The 23,905-nt window shown below is 44.5% G+C and overlaps 4 non-coding genes across 4 annotated transcripts; all 4 read left to right on the top strand.

Annotated features, from left to right (window-relative positions):
- Positions 1-7,097: 7,097 nt before the first annotated feature.
- On the top strand, positions 7,098-7,168 carry trnag-gcc (transfer RNA glycine (anticodon GCC)). The gene has a single exon. It is a non-coding gene; the product is annotated as a tRNA-Gly (tRNA).
- A 6,630-nt stretch (positions 7,169-13,798) lies between these two features.
- On the top strand, positions 13,799-13,869 carry trnag-gcc (transfer RNA glycine (anticodon GCC)). The gene has a single exon. It is a non-coding gene; the product is annotated as a tRNA-Gly (tRNA).
- A 6,204-nt stretch (positions 13,870-20,073) lies between these two features.
- trnag-gcc (transfer RNA glycine (anticodon GCC)) lies at positions 20,074-20,144 on the top strand. Its single transcript has one exon. It is a non-coding gene; the product is annotated as a tRNA-Gly (tRNA).
- A 1,654-nt stretch (positions 20,145-21,798) lies between these two features.
- Positions 21,799-21,869, top strand: trnag-gcc (transfer RNA glycine (anticodon GCC)). Its single transcript has one exon. It is a non-coding gene; the product is annotated as a tRNA-Gly (tRNA).
- The last annotated feature ends 2,036 nt before the right edge of the window (positions 21,870-23,905 follow it).

Here is a 23,905-nt window from a genome sequence, read left to right as displayed (position 1 = left end):
TCCTAGTTTAACCGCCGGGGAGACGGACACTTTTTTCACAAACAGCGAGGCCGATAATATGGTCAGTTTATATTTTTCAGTATCAGGGGTCATCAGACAAAAAGCACTTTTACTACAGATCATTTTAATTTTAATGTCTACCCCGTTGAGCATGAGTTTTTCTTGGAAAAATATGTCTGCATGGATATGCCCCATTAGCTCAAAGGTCCGCTCTTCTGTTGAAAAGGCCGTTCTTTTTTGCAAACCCTTATTGAGTCCCTCTGGATCCTTGTCGTCCATAGCTTCCGGTGTGTCTTTGAAGAAAAGGCCGGGGCTGAACTGTTTGCTTAGGGTCTCCTCACTATAATTAAGGATACACTGCATCATGGCTCTATAGGGGTAAGTATTGCTGCTTTGACTAATGAGCCGATCTCCCAGGGTCACATCCACCTGTGAAAACATGGTGGCCACCGGGTAATTGATGACCCCAGCATTGGCCATCTTCTCGATTGCATCGCCATCCTCAGCAGTCACTTTACAGTTCATTAAAATAAATGTGTTATTCAAATCAATGTAATCCTCGCCATTGCCGGCTATAAAAAACTCCAGAGGGGCCGTGTCTGAAATTGCGGAAAGAGGGGGAATCTCTACATATATGCTCTTATCTATACTCGTTTGAGTGTATGGAACTGTAAACAGATCCAGTTCTGATTTGACGCATTCTTCCGATAGACTGTGGACAAAAGACACGTTTAAAAGATGTATCCTGAGGCTCTATTTGTCTTTCTTTGAGACTTTCTTTTTGCAGGTTTTTTCTTGTGCTGCTTCCTTCTCCGAGTGTTTCCACGATATGTTGGAGAATGAGCGATTCTTCGTTTTTTGTTAGCCACGGATCTTCGTCGCCCTGGTGGACACATGCTGTTTCTTCTTTTACCCCCCCTCCTCGCCATTACCATGAGACCCAAACCCTCCTGATGCTCATGGCTAGCTGCCCGGTTCATAACATTGGTGAACACATCACTAACAATGTTTTTAGCCGCTGATTTCAAGTGGGGTCTGGCTATAGCAAAGCCTCTCTTAAGCAGGGGTACGGCCATTCTAAAGAGACCACGAAAGAGCCCTCCTAGACCGGCACCATACATTGTGGGGGCTCCTACAAAACCGGGCAAGCCGTTCCCGGCTTGCGTCTTGTAATAATCCACATAGGCGCTAGGATCTACATAACCCCTCGAGGTAGCCATTTTAATAATGTACACACTGTTTCAGGGGTCGAAAATGTAGTTTGACAATAACGTTGATATTCTGATCCGATTTTACTTCGATCGTGATGTTGTCAAAGTGGGTCTTTGAGACTGGTACGTAGTGTGGCTTGTCATAAGTAATTGTGACCATGTCATTGCTTTTACCTTTAATAAGTACATTTCTCAAAAGGGGGACATAACTATCCCCGACCCTCTGGTGGGTTATGATATCCGTATACACATAAAGAGTGTAAAAGCCGCCCCTGATGTCAGCCGGGAAGGGGGCCACCACTTCTGAGAACCTGCTCTCTGTGTCAGAATAGAACCCTAATATACGCCCCAGTTGGCCGCTGGTTTGAATGCTAATACCTGGTTTTGACACCTTGTACACTCTGTTTTTAATAGGGTTGTAATATAGCTTGATGTTGGGGGTGCCTTCTGAGAACTGTTTATGCATCTCATCTAATATTTTATCCACATTGTCATAATAACCTCCTTGTATCGTGAATGTCCATTGACTCTTTTTAACATCATCAAAAATGGCGAAGGTGGCATCCTTATCTTGTAAAACAGCCCAAGTGTAAGGATACTGTATTTCCGCCAACCCCACTTCCCACGACCCCCTTAGATCTATAGATTTTCCAAATTGTACCGTGTAACTGGATATTTCATTTTTAGGATATATATCGAGAGAGGCGTTACTGGGTAGAGTCACGTAGAAGCCTCCTGATTCCATCTTGAGTATCGAAAGTAATGCCCCCAACACACCCGCGGGCATGTTGTTATAAGGATTGAATATCGCAAACCTGTTGTTCCGGGACCCAACTATTGAACTTTTCAGGCCATCCAAGCCATTTCACCAACACATATTTTTTCCGGTTCTGGGTTTTTTCAGCTAATATCTTTTCAACTCTGTATACACTGTCTTTACCCACAATAATTTTTTGTAACTCGGTTTCGTAAAACGTTCCTTCTATATCCTCCCCATCATAGTCTTTTAACCGGTACACGGGGGGGTCTCTAGCCAACTGTTCGGTAACTGTAAAATATTAGTCAGAAAATGTTTGTTCATAACCTTTGGCAAAAGTACTCCTTAGCTTTGAAACGCGAACCACATCACCGATGTTGAACTTATAAGTAGTTTTTCCCTTCTTAATAAATGGTCCCTATAAATTTTTATAGACCTTAAAAGAATTACTTTGATCAACATCTATAGGCTTCATTTTAATACTGGTGTGATACCCTTGGTTGTAAGCATCGATAAAATCCTGAACTTTATCAAAATACTTGAACGTGTTGACCGCTGTAAAATATCTCCACATTTTGGTCTTTATGGTGCGGTTAAACCTCTCCACTACCGATGCCTTAAGCTCATTACCGGTGGTGAAATTATGTATTTTGTGTCTCTTCAGTAGATTCTGAAATTCTCTGTTGAGAAACTTTTTTCCTTTATCAGTCTGCAGTTTTTTAGGAAATCGACCCTGGGACAATATATCCTCAAAGGCCGTTGTCACCGCCCGACCTGTTTTATTATGTAGAATGCGAGCCCAGGCATATTTTGATAACACATCGATACACATCAACATAAATTTGTGACCATTGTTATGTTTTGATAAATTTGACATATCGACTAGATCCATTTGCCATTGTGAGTCTATGTCAGTTGCATATACGTGGTTTCTTTTAAAGTTAATCCTGAGAGGTTTATTTAAGGTATAGGCGTCTTGTTCCCGTAAGCATTCTGAAACAACCACATCGTTAACCTTCACTCCGGCCTCAGCGAGTCCTCTTTGAAAACCCTTCTTACCCGCCAAACCCCCAACCTTGGCTGGGTTGTAGTATAGTTCCTGCATTTGGAGAGCTTGCCGAGTCATTCTGTCAAATAACCACACAGACCCACACTATGCACAAAGTTTTTATACAAGGTTTTTTATTCAACTTCAGGAGAGCAGATACCCCTTTTTAGACATTTGAGAAAAGTATAACATACACAACAATTTTTTCTACGGTCCAGACAAAAAGAAATCAGATGATTGGTTACTTGATCTATATCAACAAATACCTGTTTCTTTATCTTGTAGGCACACACCTCAGTTACATATGTAAATAAAACAACAAAAAAGTAAACAGGTGTATTAAACATGCTCAGTAAAAGGTCATACAGATGTTGATGAAATGGCCTAATATCATTCTTGGCCCCCTTGAGCGCTTCATCCCAGTGTTCGTACCCCCCGGTCTTTGTTACAGCAGCCATTAACTTTTCCTTTTCTGTAGAGAAAAGGCTTGCGTTGGCTACTTTTCTGTCAAGCACATGGTGTAATAGCGCTCTCAGGTTAGCTGCAGAGTGTTGATGACAGAACCAGTTGCAGAAGCAGTCCAGAACATTCCCCATATTCAAAGTCCCTTAGTTCAGGTCAGAGTCTGAATCAGTGGCGTAGATGTCGAATTCTTCGTCGCTGCCCCCAGCTTTAATTTCTTTACGGAAGAAATAAGCTTTTAGCTTGCCAGCGGTTTTTCTACTCGGCTCATCCAGGTCATTGAGCAGCTGACCAAGTTTCTCTATTATAAACGGCTCCTTTTTCAGCTCCAGCAAAATCTCATCTATGATTTTCTGGACTTGTCCCGCAGTGACATGTATGTGGGAGTAAGACAGCGCCTTGATTAGTGCCGGTTTCAGCCACGGTTTGTTCAGTCTTCTGTAGAACACGTTGAAATAGAACAGGAAATAGTTACGGTCTGGTTCAAACAAACAACTGTGTCTCAACTGACTGGGGTGATTCACGTCACACCCCCGACAGACTTCTTTCAGAGCTCGGTCGATGAGAGCACTCAGAATATACACCAGGGTGCTTTTAACCACTCTGCTTACTTGGTCACATACCCCGGGCATAAATCCTGCGTCTTCATCACGCCCCCGGGACAGTCCGATGCTCATTGGGTCGCCTGGTGGTTTGTGGGGTGTTTCTACATCCATTGGACTGACCCCCTCCTGAGACGCACAGACGGTAGACAGTTCGGCAAAAATCGAGGCCCCCCATGAGCTCCAGAGGCTGGGGATCACCGAGACTCATTTGGACATCCATCGCACCGCATGTTGTTTCGTCCTGAGGGACCGGGGTCTGAGGTCTTGGAGGGTAACCGCAGTCAGAGGGTTCCGGAGTGTATACAAAATCTGGGGAATAGAACCAGGGGAGATCCCGGGTTTGAAGAGGCATGTAGAGCCTGTCGACGTCCGCAGCTTTCGGGTAAGACATTCTCTTTAATTTTAAACCATGAATGAATTGTTGCGCCTTTTATCCTATCTCTTCACTACGTCACGACACACCGTCCTCTTAGAAAAGAGTAGCCCCTGAGCCGTCAGACCCCCCTCCAAAACCCCACACGTCGTCTGTTTTATCATCGTCCTCGTCCTTCAAGGGGGATATATAATCCATAATCCATCATATTCTCCTTCTAACCGAATCCAGTTGCGAACATTTGGTCAAGATGTCAAAACCGTCATTTATACAGGTTATGACCTCTTTCAAGAATGGCCAGTCCACGGCGTCAAACATAATTTCAGTAACCTGTTTTTCTGGATCCTCCACACCCCCTTCAATAGGGTTTGTAATCAGGGTACTCCTAAACAAAACCTTACGATCTGTAGTTAGAGATAGACTCTTCACCACTCTACCATAGTTCGGCAAGCTTTCCCATTCACACCTTTCAAAACCCTGAGTCGGAGACTCCGTTTCGCATTCTCTTGGTCCCTCTTGCAAGCCTTCTAGAGTCTTATCCACAAGCCCCAGATCTCTACAGGCCATCACCTTCAACCAGTCCTCATAAGAGTATTCAATTACCATCTCAAAAGGTTCCAACGTACCCTCCTTCTCTCCCAAAGCAAAAAGCTCCACTCCAACATAGCTGGGGTCCCTTTTAAAGCGGTAACCCCGTCGACCCCCCCAGAACAACACCCAGGAGCATTCAATCTTCAAATTGGTGAGTACAGGAACCCTTGCCCGGGATTGTTTCTTGCGGGGTTTCATGTTGATGTCGCTGGACATGTTGAATAAGCGGGATGTATCAGATGCTGAGAATTAAAGAGGTATTGCCTAAAAGCAGCGCGGGTTCTTAAATAAAGAGGAGAGTTTCGGGGCGTTGCCTTCAGAGGGGTGGGGGTATTTATGGGTGGCCTTGTTGTTCAGGGTTTTATGGGTGTACACTTTCTGACGGATATGACATAGGAATAATTAAGGAAATAACTCTACCTAAAATCACGCCCCCCAATTATGACGTAGGAATACTAATAAGCTTAGGGCATACGTCATAACAAAATAGGCCGCGCCCAAAAAACCCTACTATCTACTCAGGTGCATCGACTGAGTGGAAGTTCTTTGACAAAGCCGAACCGGACTGCCTTTGTTCCAACCACACGGACCTCATGCCGTGTGCTGTTATCTGAGCCCGAAGCCAGAGAGGCCTCTCTGCGACAAAGTTCAGATAAGTTTAACAGTTTGGAGTTCATGATTCATGACATTTGAGAAATCAAAAAGAAATTTTTATCTGTGATTCATAACTCTAGAATGTGTAATATCATTTAGTTTTCTTAAATATAAATGTGTGTTGCATTAAACTGTTTTGTTGATAATTTTAGAAATAAAATCTGTCAACGCCGAGAAATATCTTCTCATTCCTGTTTAACTGTTGAGTCTGAAATTGACACAAGTTATTAGACATTAGATTATTGGTGGCCCTGCCTATCCTTAATCATTGAATAATAATCAGTTAAGGGAAATTGTGGTAACAAATAATGATAGGATCTTTCTCAGCACCTAAACGTAAATGAGACTGATATATATATATAATGAGAAGTTACCTGACATAAATACTAACCTGCGTAGTTATTTAATGCCTGACTAATAATACTAACGAGAGATTCACCTTCGTCTTACTAACCGGTAATATAGTCAATGTGTTTATAACCTTTTTTGTTTAAGGACTTGTGTTATCATATGTGATCCCATGGTCTTTGATTTGGTCACGGAAGTGATTTGTCTTTGATTTGTTGATCTAGAGTTGAATTTTAATCAGTTTTTCCGTTTTGTATAATTAGTGTCTGTCTCACTAACTCATCTATCTATAATGATTGGTACTTCAATCTACATCGTCCCATCCGGACGTTCCTGTTTCCCGCGCCTTAGTAATCCTGAGGTCTGGGTCTGATTGGTACTTTTTCCTCCTTCTGCATAGACGACGATGACTGCATCGTGCCATCCAGAGGTTCGTCTGTGCCTCATTGGCTCGTGTTGGCTGCATCTTTCATGTTTAATGGGTTAAAGTTCTGATTGGTAATTATTCCTCATTCAACCACTTGAAACCCTTGTCACCTGAGCATTGGTCCTACAGTGGTAGAGATCTCACCTGCCACTCGGGAGGTGTATGCTTGATTCGCGGCCAATGGTTTTCCCCATTCTATGTAGAAGAGGATGGCAATTATTGTAACAACCAGACATTTGTGTCTGTCTCTCTCTTTCAATCACTCATCTATCTATAGAGATTGGTACCTTTTTCTACATCGTCCCATCCGGACGTTCCTCTTTCCCGTGCCTTAGTTATCCCGAGGTCTGGGTATGATTGGAACTTATTCCTCTTTCAACCATTTGAAACCCTTGTCACCTGAGCATTGGTCCTACAGTGGTAGAGATCTCAGCTGCCACGCTGGGAATTCATTGCTTGATTCGCGGCCAATGGTTTTCCCCGTTCTATATAGTAGAGGATGGCAAATAATTGATACAACCAGACATTTGTGTCTGTCTCACTCACTCACTCATCTATCCAATTATCTTTAATGATTAGTACTTCTTTCCCATTCAACCACTTAAGATTTTCATAACCTGAGCATTGGTTGTTCAGTGGTAGAATTCTCGCCTGCCACGCGGGAGGCCCGGGTTCGATTCCCAGCCAATGCATTTTCCTCGTTCTGCAAAGAAGACAATGATTACATCATCCCATCCGGACGTTACTGTAACCCGTGATTTAGTAATCCCGAGATCTAAGTCTCATCGGTACTTACCCTCGTTCATCCACTTGAAACCCTTGTCACCTGAGCATTGGTCCGACAGTGGTAGAGATCTCACCTGCCACTCGGGAGGTTGTTGCTTGATTCGCGGCCAATGGTTTTCCCCATTCTATGTAGAAGAGGATGGCTATTATTGTAACAACCAGACATTTGTGTCTGTCTCTCTCTCTCTTTCACTCACTCACTCATCTATCTATAATGATTGGTACTTCTTTCTACATCGTCCCATCCGGACGTTCCTGTTTCCCGCGCCTTAGTAATCCCGGGGTCTTGGTCTGATTGGTACTTATTCCTCGTTCATCCACTTGATACCCTTGTCACCTGAGCATTGGTCCTACAGTGGTAGAGATCTCACCTGCCACTCGGAGGTGTCTGCTTGATTCGTGGCCAATTTTTTTCTCCGTTCTATATAGAAGAGGATGGGAATTATTGTAACAACCAGACATTTGTGTCTGTCTCTCTCTCTCTCTTTCACTCACTCACTCATCTATCTATAATGATTGGTACTTCTTTGTACATCATCCCATCCGGACGTTACTGTAACCTGTGACTTAGTAATCCCGAGATCTAAGTCTCATCGGTACTTATTCCTCGTTCATCCACTTGAAACCCTTGTCACCTGAGCATTTGTGCTACAGTGGTAGATATCTCACCTTCCACTCGGGAGGTTGTTGCTTGATTCGCGGCCAATGGTTTTCCCCATTCTATGTAGAAGAGGATGGCTATTATTGTAACAACCAGACATTTGTGTCTGTCTCTCTCTCTCTCACTAACTCAGTCATCTATTTATAATGATTGGTACTTCTTTCATCTTCGTCCCATCTGGACATTCCTGATACCCGCGCCTTAGTAATCCTGAGGTCTGGGTCTGATTGGTACTTTTTCCTCCTTCTGCATAGATGACGATGACTGCATCGTGCCATCCAGAGGTTCGTCTGTGCCTCATTGGCTCGTGTTGGCTGCATCATTCATGTTTTATGGGTTAGAGTTCTGATTGGTACTTATTCCTCCTCCAGCCGGTTCAAACACTTATCACCTGAGAATTGGTCCTACAGTGGTAAAGATCTCACCTGCCACTCGGGAGGTGTCTGCTTGATTCGCGGCCAATTTTTTTCTCCGTTCTATATAGAAGAAGTTAGCTATTATAGTAACAACCAGACTTTTGTCTCTCTCTCTCTGTCACTCACTCAGTCATCTATCTATAATGATTGATACTTATTCCTTGTTCAACTACTCGAAACCCTTGTCACCTGAGCATTGGTCCTACAGACGTAGAGACCTCACCTGCCACGCGGGAGTCCCGTGTTCGATTCCCGGCCAATGCATTTTCCTCGTTCTTCAAAGTAGACAATGATTACATCGTCCCATCCGGACGTTACTGTAACCTGTGACTTAGTAATCCCGAGATCTAAGTCTCATCGGTACTTATTCCTCGTTCATCCACTTGAAACCCTTGTCACCTGAGCATTTGTGCTACAGAGGTAGATATCTCACCTTCCACTCGGGAGGTTGTTGCTTGATTCACGGCCAATGGTTTTCCCCATTCTATGTAGAAGAGGATGGCTATTATTGTAACAACCAGACATTTGTGTCTGTCTCTCTCTCTCTCACTAACTCAGTCATCTATTTATAATGATTGGTACATCTTTCATCTTCGTCCCATCTGGACATTCCTGATACCCGCGCCTTAGTAATCCTGAGGTCTGGGTCTGATTGGTACTTTTTCCTCCTTCTGCATAGATGACGATGACTGCATCGTGCCATCCAGAGGTTCGTCTGTGCCTCATTGGCTCGTGTTGGCTGCATCATTCATGTTTTATGGGTTAGAGTTCTGATTGGTACTTATTCCTCCTCCAGCCGGTTCAAACACTTATCACCTGAGAATTGGTCCTACAGTGGTAAAGATCTCGCCTGCCACTCGGGAGGTTGTTGCTTGATTCGCGGCCAATGGTTATCCTCGATCTATATAGAAGAGGATGGCTATTATTGTAACAACCAGACATTTGTGTCTGTCTCTCTCTCTCACTAACTCAGTCATCTATTAATAATGATTGGTACTTCTTTCTACTTCTTCCCATCTGGACGTTCCTGATACCCGCGCCTTAGTAATCCTGAGGTCTGGGTCTGATTGGTACTTATTCATTGTTCAACCATTTGAAACCCTTGTCACCTGACCATTGGTCCAACAGTGGTAGAGATCTCACCTTCCACTCGGGAGGTTGTTGCTTGATTCGCAGCCAATGGTTTTCCCCATTCTATGTAGAAGAGGATGGCTATTATTGTAACAACCAGACATTTGTGTCTGTCTCTCTCTCTCTCTCTCTCACTCACTCATCTATCTGTAAAGATTGGTACCTCTTTCTACATCGTCCCATCCAGACGTTCCTGTTTCCCGTGCCCTAGTTATCCCGAGGTCTGGGTATAATTGGAACTTATTCCTCTTTCAACCATTTGAAACCCATGTCACCTGAGCATTGGTCCCACAGTGGTAGAGATCTCACCTGCCACTCGGGAGGTTGTTGCTTGATTCGCGGACAATGGTTATCCTCGATCTATATAGAAGAGGATGGCTATTATTGTAATAACCAGACATTTGTGTCTGTCTCTCTCTCTCACTCATCTATCTGTAAAGATTGGTACCTCTTTCTACATCGTCCCATCCGGACGTTCCTGTTTCCCGTGCCTTAGTAATCCTGAGGTCTGGGTCTGATTGGTACTTTTTCCTCCTTCTGCATAGACGACGATGACTGCATCGTGCCATCCAGAGGTTCGTCTGTGCCTCATTGGCTCGTGTTGGCTGCATCATTCATGTTTTATGGGTTAGAGTTCTGATTGGTACTTATTCCTCCTCCAGCCGGTTCAAACACTTATCACCTGAGAATTGGTCGTACAGTGGTAGAGATCTCACCTGCCACTCGGGAGGTTGTTGCTTGATTCGCGGCCAATGGTTATCCTCGATCTATATAGAAGAGGATGGCTATTATTGTAACAACCAGACATTTGTGTCTGTCTCTCTCTCTCACTAACTCAGTCATCTATTTATAATGATTGGTACTTTTTTCTACTTCGTCCCATCTGGACGTTCCTGATACCCGCGCCTTAGTAATCCTGAGGTCTAAGTCTGATTGGTACTTATTCATCGTTCAACCATTTGAACCCCTTGTCACCTGACCATTGGTCCGACAGTGGTAGAGATCTCACCTTCCACTCGGGAGGTTGTTGCTTGATTCGCGGCCAATGGTTTTCCCCATTCTACGTAGAAAAGGATGGCTATTATTGTAACAACCAGACATTTGTGTCTGTCTCTCTCTCTCACTCACTCATCTATCTATCGAGATTGCTACCTCTTTCTACATCGTCCCATCCGGACGTTCCTGTTTCCCGTGCCTTAGTTATCCCAGGGTTTGGGTATGATTGGAACTTATTCCTCTTTCAACCATTTGAAACCCTTGTCACCTGAGCATTGGTCCTACAGTGGTAGAGATCTCAGCTGCCACGCGGGAATTCATTGCTTGATTCGCGGCCAATGGTTTTCCCCGTTCTATATAGAACAGGATGGCAAATAATTGCAACAACCAGACATTTGTGTCTGTCTCTCTCTCTCACTCATCTATCTGTAAAGATTGGTACCTCTTTCTACATCGTCCCATCCGGACGTTCCTGTTTCCCGTGCCTTAGTTATCCCGAGGTCTGGGTATGATTGGTACTTTTTCCTCTTTCTGCATAGACGACGATGACTGCATCGTGCCATCCAGAGGTTCGTCTGTGCCTCATTGGCTCGTGTTGGCTGCATCATTCATGTTTTATGTGTTAAAGTTCTGATTGGTACTTATTCCTCCTTCAGCCATTTCAAACACTTGTCACCTGAGCATTGGTCCTACATTGGTAGAGATCTCACCTGCCACTCGGGAGGTGTCTGCTTCATTCGCGGCCAATTTTTTTCTCCGTTCTATATAGAAGAGGTTGGCTATTATTGTAACAACCAGACATTTGTCTCTCTCTCTCTGTCACTCACTCACTCATCTATCTATAATGATTGTTACTTATTCCTCGTTCATCCACTTGATACCCTTGTCACCTAAGCATTGGTCCTACAGTGGTAGAGATCTCAGCTGCCACGCGGCAATTAATTGCTTGATTCGCGGCCAATGGTTTTCCCCGTTCTATATAGTAGAGGATGGCAAGTAATTGCTACAACCAGACATTTGTGTCTGTCTCACTCACTCACTCATCTATCCAATTATCTTTAATGATTAGTACTTCTTTCCCATTCAACCACTTAAGATTTTCATAACCTGAGCATTGGTTGTTCAGTGGTAGAATTCTCGCCTGCCACGCGGGAGGCTTGTGTTCGATTCCCGGCCAATGCATTTTACTCGTTCTGCAAAGAAGACAATGATTACATCATCCCATCCGGACGTTACTGTAACCCGTGACTTAGTAATCCCGAGATCTAAGTCTCATCGGTACTTATTCCTCGTTCATCCACTTGAAACCCTTGTCACATGAGCATTGGTCCGACAGTGGTAAAGATCTCACCTGCCACTCGGGAGGTTGTTGCTTGATTCGCGGCCAATGGTTTTCCCCATTCTACGTAGAAAAGGATGGCTATTATTGTAACAACCAGACATTTGTGTCTGTCTCTCTCTCTCACTAACTCAGTCATCTATTTATAATGATTGGTACTTCTTTCTACTTCGTCCCATCTGGACGTTCCTGATACCCGCGCCTTAGTAATCCTGAGGTCTAAGTCTGATTGGTACTTATTCATCGTTCAACCATTTGAACCCCTTGTCACCTGACTATTGGTCCGACAGTGGTAGAGATCTCACCTTCCACTCGGGAGGTTGTTGCTTGATTCGCGGCCAATGGTTGTCTCCGTTCTATATAGAAGAGGAAGGGAATTATTGTAACAACCAGACATTTGTGTCTGTCTCTCTCTCTCATTCACTCATCTATCTATAAAGATTGGTACCTCTTTCTACATCATCCCATCCGGACGTTACTGTAACCCGTGACTTAGTAATCCCGAGATCTAAGTCTCATCGGTACTTATTCCTCGTTCATCCACTTGAAACCCTTGTCATCTGAGCATTGGTCTGACAGTGGTAGAGATCTCACCTGCCACTCGGGAGGTTGTTGCTTGATTCGCGGCCTATGGTTATCCTCGATCTATATAGAAGAGGATGGCTATTATTGTAATAACCAGACATTTGTGTATGTCTCTCTCTCTCACTCACTCATCTATCTACAAAGATCGGTACCTCTTTCTACATCGTCCCATCCAGATGTTCCTGTTTCCCGTGCCTTAGTTATCCCGAGGTCTGGGTATGATTGGAACTTATTCCTCTTTCAACCATTTGAAACCCATGTTACCTGAGCATTGGTCCTACATTGGTAGAGATCTCAGCTGCCACGCGGGAATTCATTGCTTGATTCGCGGCCAATGGTTTTCCCCGTTCTATATAGAACAGGATGGCAAATAATTGCAACAACCAGACATTTGTGTCTGTCTCTCTCTCTAACTCACTCATCTATCTATAAAGATTGGTACCTCTTTCTACATCGTCCCATCCGGACGTTCCTGTTTCCCGTGCCTTAGTTATCCCGAGGTCTGGGTCTGATTGGTACTTATTCATCGTTCAACCATTTCAAACCCTTGTCACCTGACCATTGGTCCGACAGTGGTAGACATCTCACCTGCCACTCGGGAGGTGTTTGCTTGATTCGCGGCCAATGGTTATCCTCGATCTATATAGAAGAGGATGGCTATTATTGTAACAACCAGACATTTGTGTCTTTCTGTCTCTCTCTCTCACTAACTCAGTCATCTATTTATAATGATTGGTACTTCTTTCTACTTCGTCCCATCTGGACGTTCCTGATACCCGCACCTTAGTAATCCTGAGGTCTGGGTCTGATTGGTACTTTTTCCTTCTTCTGCATAGACGACGATGACTGCATCGTGCCATCCAGAGGTTCGTCTGTGCCTCATTGGCTTGTGTTGGCTGCATCATTCATGTTTTATGGGTTAAAGTTCTGATTGGTACTTATTCCTCCTTCAGCCGGTTCAAACACTTATTACCTGAGAATTGGTCCTACAGTGGTAGAGATCTCACCTGCCACTCGGGAGGTGTCTGTTTGATTCGCGGCCAATTTTTTTCTCCGTTCTATATAGAAGAGGTTAGCTATTATTGTAACAACCAGACATTTGTCTCTCTCTCTCTGTCACTCACTCACTCATCTATCTATAATGATTGTTACTTATTCCTTGTTCAACTACGCGAAACCCTTGTCACCTGAGCATTGGTCCTACAGACGTAGAGACCTCACCTGCCACTCGGGAGGCCTTTGCTTGATTCGCGGCCAATGGTTTTCCCCGTTCTATATAGTAGAGGATGGCAAATAATTGCAACAACCGGACATTTGTGTCTGTCTCACTCACTCACTCATCTATCCAATTATCTTTAATGATTGGTACTTCTTTTCCATTCAACCACTTAAGATTTTCGTAACCTGAGCATTGGGTGTTCAGTGGTAGAATTCTCACCTGCCACGCGGGAGGCCCGGGTTCGATTCCCGGCCAATGCATTTTCCTCGTTCTGCAAAGAAGTCAATGATTACATCGTCCCATCCGGACGTTACTGTAACCCGTGACTTAGTAATCCCGAGATCTAAGTCTCATCGGTACTTATTCCTCTTTCATCCACTTGAAACCCTTGTCACCTGACCATTGGTCCGACAGTGGTAGAGATCTCACCTGCCACTCGGGAGGTTGTTGCTTGATTCGCGGCCAATGGTTTTCCCCATTCTATGTAGAAGAGGATGGCTATTATTGTAACAACCAGACATTTGTGTCTGTCTCTCTCTCTCTTTCACTCACTCACTCATCTATCTATAATGATTGGTACTTCTTTCTACATCATCCCATCCGAACGTTCCTGTTTCCCGCGCCTTAGTAATCCCGAGGTCTTGGTCTGATTGGTACTTATTCATCGTTCAACCATTTCAAACCCTTGTCACCTGACCATTGGTCCGACAGTGGTAGAGATCTCACCAGCCACTCGGGAGGTTGTTGCTTGATTCGCGGCCAATGGTTATCCTCGATCCTTATAGAAGAGGATGGCTATTATTGTAACAACCAGACATTTGTGTCTGTCTTTCTCTCTCTTTCACTCACTCACTCATCTATCTATAATGATTGGTACTTCTTTCTACATCATCCCATCCGGACGTTCCTATTTCCCGCGCCTTAGTAATCCCGAGGTCTTGGTCTGATTGGTACTTTTTCCTCCTTCTGCATAGACGACGATGACTGCATCGTGCCATCCAGAGGTTCGTCTGTGCCTCATTGGCTCGTGTTGGCTGCATCATTCATGTTTTATGGGTTAAAGTTCTGATTGGTACTTATTCCTCCTTCAGCCGGTTCAAACACTTATCACCTGAGAATTGGTCCTACAGTGGTTGAGATCTCACCTGCCACTCGGGAGGTGTCTGCTTGATTCGCGGCCAATTTTTTTCTCCGTTCTATATAGAAGAGGTTAGCTAATATTGTAACAACCAGACATTTGTCTCTCTCTCTCTGTCACTCACTCACTCATCTATCTATAATGATTGGTACTTCTTTCTACATCATCCCATCCGGACGTTCCTGTTTCCCGCGCCTTAGTAATCCCGAGGTCTTGGTCTGATTGGTACTTATTCATCGTTCAACCATTTCAAACCCTTGTCACCTGACCATTGGTCCGACAGTGGTAGACATCTCACCTGCCACTCGGGAGGTGTTTGCTTGATTCGCGGCCAATGGTTATCCTCGATCTATATAGAAGAGGATGGCTATTATTGTAACAACCAGACATTTGTGTCTTTCTGTCTCTCTCTCTCACTAACTCAGTCATCTATTTATAATGATTGGTACTTCTTTCTACTTCGTCCCATCTGGACGTTCCTGATACCCGCACCTTAGTAATCCTGAGGTCTGGGTCTGATTGGTACTTTTTCCTCCTTCTGCATAGACGACGATGACTGCATCGTGCCATCCAGAGGTTCGTCTGTGCCTCATTGGCTCGTGTTGGCTGCATCATTCATGTTTTATGGGTTAAAGTTCTGATTGGTACTTATTCCTCCTTCAGCCGGTTCAAACACTTATCACCTGAGAATTGGTCCTACAGTGGTAGAGATCTCACCTGCCACTCGGGAGGTGTCTGCTTGATTCGCGGCCAATTTTTTTCTCCGTTCTATATAGAAGAGGTTAGCTATTATTGTAACAAGCAGACATTTGTCTCTCTCTCTCTGTCACTCACTCACTCATCTATCTATAATGATTGGTACTTCTTTCTACATCATCCCATCTGGACGTTCCTGTTTCCCGCGCCTTAGTAATCCCGAGGTCTTGGTCTAATTGGTACTTATTCCTCGTTCATCCACTTGAAACCCTTGTCACCTGAGCATTTGTGCTACAGTGGTAGAGATCTCACCTTCCACTCGGGAGGTTGTTGCTTGATTCGCGGCCAATGGTTATCCTCGATCTATATAGAAGAGGAAGGCTATTATTGAAACAACCAGACATTTGTGTCTGTCTCTCTCTCTCATTCACTCACTCACTCATCTATCTATAATGATTAGTACTTCTTTCTACATCGTCCCATCCGGACGTTACTGTAACCCGTGACTTAGTATTCCCGAGATCTAAGTCTCATCGGTACTTATTCCTCGTTCATCCACTTGAAACCCTTTTCACCTGAGCATTTGTGCTACAGTGGTAGAGATCTCACCATCCACTCGGGAGGTTGTTGCTTGATTCGCGGCCAATGGTTATCCTCGATCTATATAGAAGAGGATGGCTATTATTGTAACAACCAGACATTTGTGTCTGTCTCTCTCTCTCTTTCACTCACTCACTCATCTATCTATAATGATTGGTACTTCTTTCTACATCATCCCATCCGAACGTTCCTGTTTCCCGCGCCTTAGTAATCCCGAGGTCTTGGTCTGATTGGTACTTATTCATCGTTCAACCATTTCAAACCCTTGTCACCTGACCATTGGTCCGACAGTAGTAGAGATCTCACCTGCCACTCGGGAGGTTGTTGCTTGATTCGCGGCCAATGGTTATCCTCGATCTATATAGAAGAGGATGGCTATTATTGTAACAACCAGACATTTGTGTCTGTCTCTCTCTCTCATTCACTCACTCACTCATCTATCTATAATGATTAGTACTTCTTTCTACATCATCCCATCCGGACGTTCCTGTTTCCCGCGCCTTAGTAATCCCGAGGTCTTGGTCTGATTGGTACTTATTCATCGTTCAACCATTTCAAACCCTTGTCACCTGACCATTGGTCCGACAGTAGTAGAGATCTCACCTGCCACTCGGGAGGTTGTTGCTTGATTCGCGGCCAATGGTTATCCTCGATCTATATAGAAGAGGATGGCTATTATTGTAACAACCAGACATTTGTGTCTTTCTGTCTCTCTCTCTCACTAACTCAGTCATCTATTTATAATGATTGGTACTTCTTTCTACTTCGTCCCATCTGGACGTTCCTGATACCCGCGCCTTAGTAATCCTGAGGTCTGGGTTTGATTGGTACTTTTTCCTCCTTCTGCATAGACGACGATGACTGCATCGTGCCATCCAGAGGTTCGTCTGTGCCTCATTGGCTCGTGTTGGCTGCATCATTCATGTTTTATGGGGTAAAGTTCTGATTGGTACTTATTCCTCCTTCAGCCGGTTCAAACACTTATCACCTGAGAATTGGTCCTACAGTGGTAGAGATCTCACCTGCCACTCGGGAGGTGTCTGCTTGATTCGCGGCCAATTTTTTTCTCCGTTCTATATAGAAGAGGTTAGCTATTATTGTAACAACCAGACATTTGTCTCTCTCTCTCTGTCACTCACTCACTCATCTATCTTTAATGATTGGTACTTCTTTCTACATCGTCCCATCCGGACGTTACTGTAACCCGTGACTTAGTATTTCCGAGATCTAAGTCTCATTGGTACTTATTCCTCGTTCATCCACTTGAAACCCTTGTCACCTGAGCATTTGTGCTACAGTGGTAAAGATCTCACCATCCACTCGGGAGGTTGTTGCTTGATTCGCGGCCAATGGTTATCCTCGATCTATATAGAAGAGGATGGCTATTATTGTAACAACCAGACATTTGTGTCTGTCTCTCTCTCTCTTTCACTCACTCACTCATCTATCTATAATGATTGGTACTTCTTTCTACATCATCCCATCCGGACGTTCCTGTTTCCCGCGCCTTAGTAATCCCGAGGTCTTGGTCTGATTGGTACTTTTTCCTCCTTTTGCATAGACGACGATGACTGCATCGTGCCATCCAGAGGTTCGTCTGTGCCTCATTGGCTCGTGTTGGCTGCATCATTCATGTTTTATGGGTTAAAGTTCTGATTGGTACTTATTCCTCCTTCAGCCGGTTCAAACACTTATCACCTGAGAATTGGTCCTACAGTGGTAGAGATCTCACCTGCCACTCGGGAGGTGTCTGCTTGATTCGCGGCCAATTTTTTTCTCCGTTCTATATAGAAGAGGTTAGCTTTTATTGTAACAACCAGACATTTGTCTCTCTCTCTCTGTCACTCACTCACTCATCTATCTTTAATGATTGGTACTTCTTTCTACATCGTCCCATCCGGACGTTACTGTAACCCGTGACTTAGTATTTCCGAGATCTAAGTCTCATTGGTACTTACTCCTCGTTCATCCACTTGAAACCCTTGTCACCTGAGCATTTGTGCTACAGTGGTAGAGATCTCACCATCCACTCGGGAGGTTGTTGCTTGATTCGCGGCCAATGGTTATCCTCGATCTATATAGAAGAGGATGGCTATTATTGTAACAACCAGACATTTGTGTCTGTCTCTCTCTCTCTTTCACTCACTCACTCATCTATCTATAATGATTGGTACTTCTTTCTACATCATCCCATCCGGACGTTCCTGTTTCCCGCGCCTTAGTAATCCCGAGGTCTTGGTCTGATTGGTACTTTTTCCTCCTTTTGCATAGACGACGATGACTGCATCGTGCCATCCAGAGGTTCGTCTGTGCCTCATTGGCTCGTGTTGGCTGCATCATTCATGTTTTATGGGTTAAAGTTCTGATTGGTACTTATTCCTCCTTCAGCCGGTTCAAACACTTATCACCTGAGAATTGGTCCTACAGTGGTAGAGATCTCACCTGCCACTCGGGAGGTGTCTGCTTGATTCGCGGCCAATTTTTTTCTCCGTTCTATATAGAAGAGGTTAGCTTTTATTGTAACAACCAGACATTTGTCTCTCTCTCTCTGTCACTCACTCACTCATCTATCTATAATGATTGTTACTTATTCCTTGTTCAACTACTCGAAAGCCTTGTCACCTGAGCATTGGTCCTACAGACGTAGAGACCTCACCTGCCACTCGGGAGGCGTTTGCTTGATTCGCGGCCAATGGTTTTCCTCGATCTATATAGAAGAGGATGGCTATTATTGTAACAACCAGACATTTGTCTCTCTCTCTCTGTCACTCACTCACTCATCTATCTATAATGATTGGTACTTCTTTCTACATCATCCCATCCGGACGTTCCTGTTTCCCGCGCCTTAGTAATCCCGAGGTCTTGGTCTGATTGGTACTTATTCATCGTTCAACCATTTCAAACCCTTGTCACCTGACCATTGGTCCGACAGTGGTAGAGATCTCACCTGCCACTCGGGAGGTTGTTGCTTGATTCGCGGCCAATGGTTATCCTCGATCTATATAGAAGAGGATGGCTATTATTGTAACAACCAGACATTTGTGTCTGTCTCTCTCTCTTTCACTCACTCACTCATCTATCTATAATGATTGGTACTTCTTTCTACATCATCCCATCCGGACGTTCCAATTTCCCGCGCCTTAGTAATCCCGAGGTCTTGGTCTGATTGGTACTTATTCATCGTTCAACCATTTCAAACCCTTGTCACCTGACCATTGGTCCGACAGTGGTAGAGATCTCACCTGCCACTCGGGAGGTGTTTGCTTGATTCGCGGCCAATTTTTTTCTCCGTTCTATATAGAAGAGGTTGGCTATTATTGTAACAACCAGACATTTGTCTCTCTCTCTCTGTCACTCACTCACTCATCTATCTATAATGATTGTTACTTATTCCTTGTTCAAACACTCGAAACCCTTGTCACCTGACCATTGGTCCGACAGTGGTAGAGATCTCACCTGCCACTCGGGAGGCCTTTGCTTGATTCGCAGCCAATGGTTTTCCCCGTTCTATATAGTAGAGGATGGCAAATAATTGCAACAACCAGACATTTGTGTCTGTCTCACTCACTCACTCATCTATCCAATTATCCATCCATCTGGACGGTCTTGATACCCGCGCCTTAGTAATCCTGAGGTCTGGGTCTGATTGGTACGTTTTCCTCCTTCTGCATAGACGACGATGACTGCATCGTGCCATCCAGAGGTTCGTCTGTGCCTCATTGGCTCGTGTTGGCTGCATCATTCATGTTTAAGGGTTAAAGTTCTGATTGGTACTTATTCCTCCTTCAGCCGGTTCAAACACTTATCACCTGAGAATTGGTCCTACAGTGGTAGAGACCTCACCTGCCACTCGGGAAGCCTTTGCTTGATTCCCGGCCAATGGTTTTCCCCGTTCTATATAGTAGAGGATGGCAAATAATTGCAACAACCAGACATTTGAGTCTGTCTCACTCACTCACTCATCTATCCTATTATCTATAATGATTGGTACTTCTTTCCCATTCAAACACTTACGATTTTCATAACCTGAGCATTGGCTGTTCAGTGGTAGAATTCTCGCCTGCCACGCGGGAGGCCCGGGTTCGATTCCCGGCCAATGCATTTTCCTCGTTCTGCAAAGAAGACAATGATTACATCGTCCCATCCGAACGTTACTGTAACCCGTGACTTAGTAATCCCGAGATCTAAGTCTCATCGGTACTTATTCCTCTTTCATCCACTTGAAACCCTTGTCACCTTAGCATTTGTGCTACAGTGGTAGAGATCTCACCATCCACTCGGGAGGTTGTTGCTTGATTCGCGGCCAATGGTTATCCTCGATCTATATAGAAGAGGATGGCTATTATTGTAACAACCAGACATTTGTGTCTGTCTCTCGCTCTCTCTCACTCACTCATCTATCTTTAAAGATTGGTACCTCTTTCTACATCGTTCCATCCAGACGTTCCTGTTTCCCGTGCCTTAGTTATCCCGAGTTCTGGGTATGATTGGAACTTATTCCTCTTTCAACCATTTGAAACCCATGTCACCTGAGCATTGGTCCTACAGTGGTAGAGATCTCAGCTGCCACGCGGGAATTCATTGCTTGATTCGTGGCCAATGTTCTTCCCCGTTCTATATAGAAGAGGTTAGCTATTATTGTAACAACCAGACAGTTGTCTCTCTCTCTCTGTCACTCACTCACTCATCTATCTATAATGATTGGTACTTCTTTCTACATCATCCCATCCGGACGTTACTGTAACCCGTGACTTAGTATTCCCGAGATCTAAGTCTCATCGGTACTTATTCCTCGTTCATCCACTTGAAACCCTTGTCACCTGAGCATTTGTGCTACAGTGGTAGAGATCTCACCATCCACTAGGGAGGTTGTTGCTTGATTCGCGGCCAATGGTTATCCTCGATCTATATAGAAGAGGATGGCTATTATTGTAACAACCAGACATTTGTGTCTGTCTCTCTCTCTTTTCACTCACTCACTCATCTATCTATAAAGATTGGTACTTCTTTCTACATCATCCCATCCGGACGTTCCTGTTTCCCGCGCCTTAGTAATCCCGAGGTCTTGGTCTGATTGGTACTTATTCATCGTTCAACCATTTCAAACCCTTGTCACCTGACCATTGGTCCGACAGTGGTAGACATCTCACCTGCCACTCGGGAGGTGTTTGCTTGATTCGCGGCCAATGGTTATCCTCGATCTATATAGAAGAGGATGGCTATTATTGTAACAACCAGACATTTGTGTCTTTCTGTCTCTCTCTCTCACTAACTCAGTCATCTATTTATAATGATTGGTACTTCTTTCTACTTCGTCCCATCTGGACGTTCCTGATACCCGCGCCTTAGTAATCCTGAGGTCTGGGTCTGATTGGTACGTTTTCCTCCTTCTGCATAGACGACGATGACTGCATCGTGCCATCCAGAGGTTCGTCTGTGCCTCATTGGCTCGTGTTGGCTGCATCATTCATGTTTAAGGGTTAAAGTTCTGATTGGTACTTATTCCTCCTTCAGCCGGTTCAAACACTTATCACCTGAGAATTGGTCCAACAGTGGTAGAGACCTCACCTGCCACTCGGGAAGCCTTTGCTTGATTCCCGGCCAATGGTTTTCCCCGTTCTATATAGTAGAGGATGGCAAATAATTGCAACAACCAGACATTTGAGTCTGTCTCACTCACTCACTCATCTATCCTATTATCTATAATGATTGGTACTTCTTTCCCATTCAACCACTTAAGATTTTCATAACCTGAGCATTGGCTGTTCAGTGGTAGAATTCTCGCCTGCCACGCGGGAGGCCCGGGTTCGATTCCCGGCCAATGCATTTTCCTCGTTCTGCAAAGACGACAATGATTACATCGTCCCATCCGGACGTTACTGTAACCCATGACTTAGTAATCCCGAGATCTAAGTCTCATCGGTACTTATTCCTCTTTCATCCACTTGAAACCCTTGTCACCTTAGCATTTGTGTTACAGTGGTAGAGATCTCGCCATCCACTCGGGAGGTTGTTGCTTGATTCGCGGCCAATGGTTATCCTCGATCTATATAGAAGAGGATGGCTATTATTGTAACAACCAGACATTTGTGTCTGTCTCTCGCTCTCTCTCACTCACTCATCTATCTTTAAAGATTGGTACCTCTTTCTACATCGTCCCATCCAGACGTTCCTGTTTCCCGTGCCTTAGTTATCCCGAGGTCTGGGTATGATTGGAACTTATTCCTCTTTCAACCATTTGAAACCCATGTCACCTGAGCATTGGTCCTACAGTGGTAGAGATCTCAGCTGCCACGCGGGAATTCATTGCTTGATTCGTGGCCAATGTTCTTCCCCGTTCTATATAGAAGAGGTTAGCTATTATTGTAACAACCGGACAGTTGTCTCTCTCTCTCTGTCACTCACTCACTCATCTATCTATAATGATTGGTACTTCTTTCTACATCATCCCATCCGGACGTTACTGTAACCCGTGACTTAGTATTCCCGAGATCTAAGTCTCATCGGTACTTATTCCTCGTTCATCCACTTGAAACCCTTGTCACCTGAGCATTTGTGCTACAGTGGTAGAGATCTCACCATCCACTCGGGAGGTTGTTGCTTGATTCGCGGCCAATGGTTATCCTCGATCTATATAGAAGAGGATGGCTATTATTGTAACAACCAGACATTTGTGTCTGTCTCTCTCTCTCTTTCACTCACTCACTCATCTATCTATAATGATTGGTACTTCTTTCTACATCATCCCATCCGGACGTTCCTGTTTCCCGCGCCTTAGTAATCCCGAGGTCTTGGTCTGATTGGTACTTATTCATCGTTCAACCATTTCAAACCCTTGTCACCTGACCATTGGTCCGACAGTGGTAGACATCTCACCTGCCACTCGGGAGGTGTTTGCTTGATTCGCGGCCAATGGTTATCCTCAATCTATATAGAAGAGGATGGCTATTATTGTAACAACCAGACATTTGTGTCTTTCTGTCTCTCTCTCTCACTAACTCAGTCATCTATTTATAATGATTGGTACTTCTTTCTACTTCGTCCCATCTGGAAGTTCCTGATACCCGCACCTTAGTAATCCTGAGGTCTGGGTCTGATTGGTACTTTTTCCTCCTTCTGCATAGACGACGATGACTGCATCGTGCCATCCAGAGGTTCGTCTGTGCCTCATTGGCTCGTGTTGGCTGCATCATTCATGTTTTATGGGTTAAAGTTCTGATTGGTACTTATTCCTCCTTCAGCCGGTTCAAGCACTCATCACCTGAGAATTGGTCCTACAGTGGTAGAGATCTCACCTGCCACTCGGGAGGTGTCTGCTTGATTCGCGGCCAATTTTTTTCTCCGTTCTATATAGAAGAGGTTAGCTATTATTGTAACAACCAGACATTTGTCTCTCTCTCTCTGTCACTCACTCACTCATCTATCTTTAATGATTGGTACTTCTTTCTACATCGTCCCATTCGGACGTTACTGTAACCCGTGACTTAGTAATCCCGAGATCTAAGTCTCATCGGTACTTATTCCTCTATCATCCACTTGAAACCCTTGTCACCTGAGCATTTGTGCTACAGTGGTAGAGATCTCACCATCCACTCGGGAGGTTGTTGCTTGATTCGCGGCCAATGGTTATCCTGCATAGACGATGATGACTGCATCGTGCCATCCAGAGGTTCGTCTGTGCCTCATTGGCTCGTGTTGGCTGCATCATTCATGTTTTATGGGTTAAAGTTCTGATTGGTTCTTATTCCTCCTTCAGCCGGTTCAAACACTTATCACCTGAGAATTGGTCCTACAGTGGTAGAGATCTCACCTGCCACTCGGGAGGTGTCTGCTTGATTCGCGGCCAATTTTTTTCTCCGTTC

This window comes from Amia ocellicauda, chromosome 1, assembly GCF_036373705.1.
Source record: "Amia ocellicauda isolate fAmiCal2 chromosome 1, fAmiCal2.hap1, whole genome shotgun sequence".
NCBI lineage: Eukaryota > Metazoa > Chordata > Actinopteri > Amiiformes > Amiidae > Amia > Amia ocellicauda.
The sequence above is the reverse complement of the archived record's forward strand: the minus strand, read 5'-3'. Positions and strand labels throughout refer to the sequence as shown.